We start from the raw sequence: 7621 nt of genomic DNA on the forward strand, positions 1-7621 counted from the left end.
TGTATTCTCCTTAACCTCGTTCATATATTTCTGACCTCTAGTTGAATGATTTGTAATTTATTCATCCATTACAAAATTTTATGATTTTCTTCTTAAAGTATTAATGATTTATCTTTAATTTTTCTAAAGTCATATGACTATCAGTTTTAAACTAAGCCTGTTACTGATAATAATCAAAAGTTCTATAAGATAATGAACTAAAAGCATGAAAATTGAAGTTGACAACCGGAAAGCCACAGGGTAATTTGAAAAAAAGTTTAATATAATGAATTATTAACTACATATCATATATATTATTTTTAAATATGTTATATTTAATATATTTGGGGAAAATACATTGACTAGTAAAACCTAAGGAGAATTATTTTCAAGTCTAAGAATATAAAACTAGAGAAATAATACATGAATAAGGTCCATATCTGAAAAACTACTGACCAGTTAGGTTCTCCAAAGAAATATGATCCCTGGCACTTCCAGTAGTGATCCCTGAGCATAGTTGCACGCGGTCCCAAAAGATAGACCAACAACAAAGACAAAATGTCTAGGATTGGATAAAAAATAAGTAGTTCTTACTTTCATGACAGAGAGAAATATTTAGAGAATAATTGTTCACTATCCCCAGGGCAAAGATATATGCAGACCTTGAAGCAGTGGAAATAGATTTGAGACAATGAAGTGTAGAAAATATGCTTGCATACCTACCTACCTGGAAAAACTTAATGGATCTCTTTGCTCTAACTTGCCTGTTAAAGCTATTCACAAGGAGATGTTCTCAGTAGTAAATCACTTTTGTGGGTGCTCCTGGCCTCTATAGAATGGAGCTACTAAGCACTGCAGATGCTGAATGCTAAAGGATCTGTCTTTGATGCAGGAGCTGGGTTGCTAGAGAAACCATTTCACACTATGTAGGAGTTGTGCATGCCAAACAAGGAACAAAATCATCTGTGCCTGAGAGGCTTGCTGAGCAAGCACTCGAAAACCAGAACAGATAGCTCTTTCTTCTTGCATTATCACTCCATTGCTCTATCCTGACAAAGCTTAAGAGTGTGCCAAGCTGTGAAGGGAGCAGCTTCTTTTTCTCTGGATGAGGAAAACAGGTGAACCTGGAACACATTGGCAATAAATAGGAAAGCACTCAACTTCTACTTGACCCCTGGTACAAGCTTTTTAACTCCCATCCAGCAACAAAACATTATGTCACTACATAAGAATGAAAAGCAATCTATCATAAAGGAGGTTTGATTTGTTCTTCAAAATAAGAAACCGTTCATAAATTGATTATATCCATTACTGGCTACTTTCGCTGTTGCTAAAATTCAATAGCAATCCCACTGAATTTCTATTACCTAAGGGCTAAATTACCTAAGGCCTATGAATATAACAACCACCCACATGCATATAATAACATCAATAAAGGAGGAATGAGATGAAGAAAAGGTAACATATAAAATAGAGATTTTTTAATCTCATTTATAAAAATGACAACAAATAGGGCCAGAGAAATAAACCAGTGAGTAGGGTGTTTGTTTTGCACACACCAGTCAGGATATAACACTATATGGTCTGCTGGAAGTGATTCTTGAGAGTAGAACCTGGAATGAGCCCTGAGTAAAGCTGGATGTGACCCAAAAGTCAAATAGAAATGATAACAAATATAGTTACCTTTTTGCTTCACAACGCTGTGATAAGAATTATGTAAGTTCATTCTTTATAAATTTATATAGATTAAATATTTTGAAAATATACCTGTGATGAATTTTCTCTCTAGAAAGTTCAATAAAGGATCCGATCTCAAAAAGTAAGATGTGGAGGCTCCGCCCTGCTGTGCCTTTGTTCACTCTGAGGACTTCAAGAGAAACTTCCTCAGAGCCTATCTGCCTGTGTTTCTGAATCCCTGAAGATTTCCTCAGAGGCCTACGGAGTGCACCCCAAAAAAACTGCATTTAGAAGCTGCCCAGTGAGTACATTCTGGCTGCGGGGGTCGCTGTCCAATAAACTGAGGTGTCTGGCCTGTGGAGGCTCCGCTTTGCTGTGCCTTTGTTCACTCTGAGAAATTCAAGGGAAACTTCCTCTGCGCCAATCTCCCTGTGTTTCTGAATCCCTGAAGAAAATGATATCAAGGGAATCCAGATAGGAAAGGAAGAAGTCAAGCTCTCATTGTTTGCAGATAACATGATACTCTACTTAGAAAACCCTAAAGACTCTACCAAAAAGCTTCTAGAAACAATAGATTCATATAGCAAGGTGGCAGGCTACAAAATCAACCCACAGAAATCAATGGCCTTTTTATACACCAATAATGATAGGGAAAAGATGGAAGTCAGGAAGGCAATCCCATTCACAATAGTGTCACACAAACTCAAATATCTTGGAGTCAACTTGTCCAAAGATGTGAAGGACCTATACAAAAAAAAAAAATATATATATATATATATATAAAGCCCTGCTCCAAGAAATAAGAGAGGACACACGGAAATGGAAATACATACCATGCTCGTGGATTGGCAGGATTAACATCATTAAAATGGCAATACTCCCCCAAAGCATTATACAGATTTAATGCGATCCCCTTAAAAAAAAAAAAAAACCATGACATTCTTCAAAGAAGTGGATCAAACACTTATGAAGTTCATCTGGAACAATAAACACCCTCGAATAGCTAAAACACTCCTAGGGTAAAGGAAAATAGGAGGCATTACTTTCCCCAATTTTAAACTGTACTACAAAGCAATAGTTATAAAAACAGCATGATATTGGAATAAACACAGACCCTCAGATCAGTGGAATAGGCTTGAGTTCTCAGAGAACGTTCCCCAGACATACAATTACCTAATTTTTGACAAAGGAGCAAGAAATTCTAAGTGGAGCAGGGAAAATCTCTTCAACAAGTGGTGCTGGCAGAACTGGTTAGCCACTTGCAAAAAGCGAACATAGACCCCTAGTTAACATCATGTACGAAGGTAAAATCCAAATGGATTAAAGACCTTGATATCAGACCTGATACCATAAGGTGTATAGAACAACACGTCAGTAAAACACTCCATGACATTGAGACTAAAGGCATCTTCAAGGAGGAAACTGCACTTTCTAAAAGAGTAGAAGCAGAGATCAACAGATGGGAATACATTAAACTGAAAAGCTTCTGCACCTCAAAGGAAATAGTGCCCAGGATACAAGAGCACCCCACTGAGTGGGAGATACTATTCACCCAATACCCTTCAGATAAGGGGCTAATATCCAAAATATACAGGGCACTGACAGAACTTTACAAGAAAAAAACATCTAATCCCATCAAAAATTGGGGAGAAGAAATGAATAGACATTTTGATAAAAAAAAAAAAAAGAAATACAAATGGCCAAAAGGCACATGAAAAAACGCTCCTCGTCACTAATCATCAGGGAGATACAAATCAAAACAACGATGAGATACCACCTCACACCGCAGAAATTAGCGCACATCACAAAAAATGAGAACAATCAGTTCTGGCGGGGATGTGGAGAGAAAGGAACTCTTATCCACTGCTGGTGGGAATACCATCTAGTCCAACCTCTATGGAAAGCAATATGGAGATTCCTCCAAAATCTGAAAATTGAGCTCCCATTCGACCCAGCTATTCCACTCCTAGGGATATACCCTAAGAACACAAAAATACAATAGAAAATCCCCTTCCTCACACCCATATTTATTGCAGCAATATTCACAATAGCCAGGCTCTGGAAACAACCAAGATGCCCTTCAACAGACGAATGGCTAAAGAAACTGTGGTGCATATACACAATGGAATATTATGCAGCCGTCAGGAGAGATGAAATCATAAAATTTTCTTATACATGGATGTACATGAAATCTATCATGCTGAATGAAATAAGTCAGAGGGAGAATGAGAATAGTCTCACTCATCTATGGGTTTTAAGAAAAATAAAAGTCATTTTTGTTACAATCCTCAGAGACAATGAGAGGAGGGCTGGAACACCAGCTCATTTCATGAAGCTCACCACAAAGAGTGGTGAGTGCAGTTATAGAAATAACTACACTGAGAACTACCATAATCATGTGAATGAATGAGGGAACTGGAAAGCCTGTCTAGAGTACAGGTAGGGGTGGGGTAGGATGGAGGGAGATTTGGGACATTGGTGGTGGGAATGTTGCACTGGTGAATCATGAAGTTCTTTACATGATTAAAACCTAATCACAATCATTTATGTAATCAAGATGTTTAAATAAAAAAAATTCCATTAAAAAAACTAAGACATAGAAAAAGCTAAGTAAGGTACTAAAAATAAAAGTTAAATAATAACTTATTTACTAAAAAAATAAATTCACCAATCCATTGCTATCCTGGGTGTTAGTTTTTTTAAGTTCTACATCTAAATCATTCAGGAAAGAAATAGAAAGATAAAAGGGTCAAAAGAAACAAAATTCCAGTATGCTTACAATAAGAGAATGTCCTTAAACAAAGAAGCCTGCAACACTGATTAATTTATATGCCAGTCCAACTGAGAAATAGAGTTCCGATTCATTCTTAGTAATTAATTCACTCATAATAGAGGGGGAGACAAAGAACTTTCTGTAATCGTGAACAAATACCCTCATATGAAACATAAAAATGAAAATATGTAGGAAATAAGAAAGCATCAAAATTAAATAGCAAAATATACGTTTAATTTGTGAAGGAATTTAATCAATTATTCATTAGAATGAATCTAAGCGCTATCAACAGAAAACTATATTAAGATTATGTGTTATATAAAAGTTGGTATGTATATATAATGTACCTGTGTATATGTTATATACATTTATATTCAATGAAATACTGCTATGATTACATTAGCCCTTTGAAGAAAATCTATGCATCTTGAATTGATATGCTAAATTGCATAAGCAAGTAAGTGACAAATGCTTTCATTCATATGTGGAATATAAATAACCAAACCAGATAAACTGACAAAAAGCATAAAAATAATTTCTGAACTCAGAAAATTTTGGTGGGTACCAGATGGAAAGAGAATAAAGAGTAGGAGGCATGAACAAAAAAGTTTTGGGTGGTGGAATGGCACCAGAATTTTGGTAGTAAATGTGGTGAGAATTTTTTTCATATGGAGCTGCAAAGTCTAATTTTTGAGATGCTCTGTTACAAAAGTGATAGATAATTGAGAAATAGTACAGCAGACAAGTTGCTTACCTTGTACACAATCAATCCAGTTTAATCTCTGGCATTATGTATTGTCCCGTGAGCACTGCCAGAGTGTTTTCAGATGGCAGAGCCAAGAATTATGCACTGAGTACCTCTAGCTATGATTCAGAAACCATAAATAAATAAATAAATAAAAATTTAAAATAGTGAGTCATGTTAAAAGATTGTTTTAAGTTCTCAAAGGGCTGAGATAAATATTCTTTTTTAGATATCATGAGAAAATATAGCTTTAAGTTCTTAGAGGGCTGGAGCAATAGTAAAGGGGTTGAGGCACCTGCTTTGTTTGCAGCTGACCCTGGAAAATCATCAAAACTGCATACATTCCCTGAAAAATCATTAGGAGTGACCCCCCCCAAGGAAGTCAGGAGTAAACACTGAGCACCAGCAGGTGTGTTCCAAAATCCTCTCTCAAAAAAGTTATTTTAAAAAATAAAATATATTGACCATTGTGATTAACAAAATAGAAAAATAGAAAATTTATCATTTACAATGAAGCAATTAAAAAGTTTTAATTGAGGAGTGAAGCAGTAGCACAGTGGTAGGACATTTGCCTTGCATGCGGCTGACTCGAGATGAACCTGGGTTCAATCCCAGGCATCCCATATGTCCGTCCCCACCCCCAGCCAGGAGCTATTTTTTTTTTATTTTTATTGAGACCAATGTGAATTACAAGTCTTTGACAGTTATATTTAAAGCACATAGTAACAGCAAATTAGGGCCATTCCCACCACCAGTGTTGTCCTCCTTCCACCACTATTCCCAGCATGCAGCCCATACCTCCACCTCCACCTTTAGCCCCCTGGACTGCTAGTCTAACAGGTGCCAGGAGCAATTTCTGAGAGCTGAGCCAGCAGTAACCCCTGAACACCTCTAGTTGTGGCCCCAAAACAGAAAAAAAAATAAGTTTAAATTGAATTAAAAAGTTTACATATTTATGTGAGGTTCATTATAAAGAATGCAGAAAAATGATGGGACATATATTATATAAATAGTAGTATGATTTCATTTGGCAAAACATAATGTCCACACTGTAAAACCATATTTGTCAAAGACTAAGAAAGAGAGAAATTAAACAAAAGGAATTAAAAGACATCACCTGAAGCATAAAAAAATGATAATAAAAGTTCCAGATGGTGATGAAATTAACATACAAAGAACTATTGGCACATCTTCAAATAGCATCACATAATAACAAAACAAATGTCAAACTTTCAAGCCATTTACATATTTTTAATTTTAAATTGTGTTTTATTAAAGCAATAATAAAAGTATTACTATAACTGCTCTAATTATACAGTGTAACTGCACCCACCATGGTTGTTAATGCTTGTCCTCTGCCCCCAAATGTCTTCTTGCTTCCCTTCAGCCCCAAATGGGGCTTTTTTCTGTAGAGTGACCCTCAGTAGTAGTTTTTACTGGCAATTTGTTTCTTTATGTTCCACATATATATAAAATAATCTGACATTTGTTCTTCATTTGACCATTTCACTTGCCAGGACAATACTTCATTTCATTTGAACAATTACAAATGCAATATTTAATTTTTTGTTTTCATTACAGAGCATTTTACTTTACATACATATTTCTTTATGCATTAATTTGTTTTCAGAAACTTGGTTTGTTACAAAAACTAACTATTCTAAATAATGTTTCATTGAGCATAGAATATATATATATCTTTTTATTATAAATTACTTTATTACAAACCATGTTTTACATAGTTGCTCATTGTACATTAGTTTATGTTATACTTGCTCCAATACCATCCAACAGCCAATGTACAATTTTATTCACCATTATATTTAAATTCCTATCATTTTAATAATGTATTTTATATTGCTTATTTACAGATAAGTGTTAATAAAATTATTTTAATGCAGCAAAAAGAAAATTGGTGAAAATTATTCTAACTTGCAATTAGATAAAGTCATTATATCATTAATAATTTAAGTCATTAAATCATTGCCAGGAGGTTTACAATGCAATTTGTTGTTAGTTGATCGTTTTTTGTTATTTTAAAATATGGAATGCTTCACAAATTTATGTGTCATCCTTGCTCAGGGCCCATTCTAGTCTCTGTATTGTTCCAATTTTAATATATGTGCTGCCACACTGAGCACAATAGATCTTTCTGTTATTTGTATTGTTTATTAACATGAGAAGGCCTTGAATCCATGTTGATGTCTAAAATGGTTTATGCCTACTGGAATGACAGCATTAAAAATTTTTGTATTGTTGCACTGCTACATATAAGGCAACACAGTTTAGGAATTCCAAACTCTGTGCTTAATATTTCAGTGTTTGTGGGGTGTGGTTTTGGCTGGCAGCCTTTTGTTTTATACCACGTCTTGGATTGTAAGGAATAAAATCACTGTATATTTTTTTAGAAATATTTTTAAAAATATTTTGAGAAATCGCCATATTAT

At 34.8% G+C, this 7621-nt stretch overlaps 1 non-coding gene across 1 annotated transcript; it reads right to left on the bottom strand.

Moving 5' to 3' along the window:
• Positions 1–7211: 7211 nt before the first annotated feature.
• LOC126026848 (U6 spliceosomal RNA) lies at positions 7212–7315 on the bottom strand. Its single transcript, XR_007502058.1, has one exon. It is a non-coding gene; the product is annotated as a U6 spliceosomal RNA (small nuclear RNA).
• Between the last annotated feature and the right edge of the window lie 306 nt (positions 7316–7621).

The sequence above is a fragment of the Suncus etruscus genome, chromosome 13 (assembly GCF_024139225.1).
Source record: "Suncus etruscus isolate mSunEtr1 chromosome 13, mSunEtr1.pri.cur, whole genome shotgun sequence".
NCBI lineage: Eukaryota > Metazoa > Chordata > Mammalia > Eulipotyphla > Soricidae > Suncus > Suncus etruscus.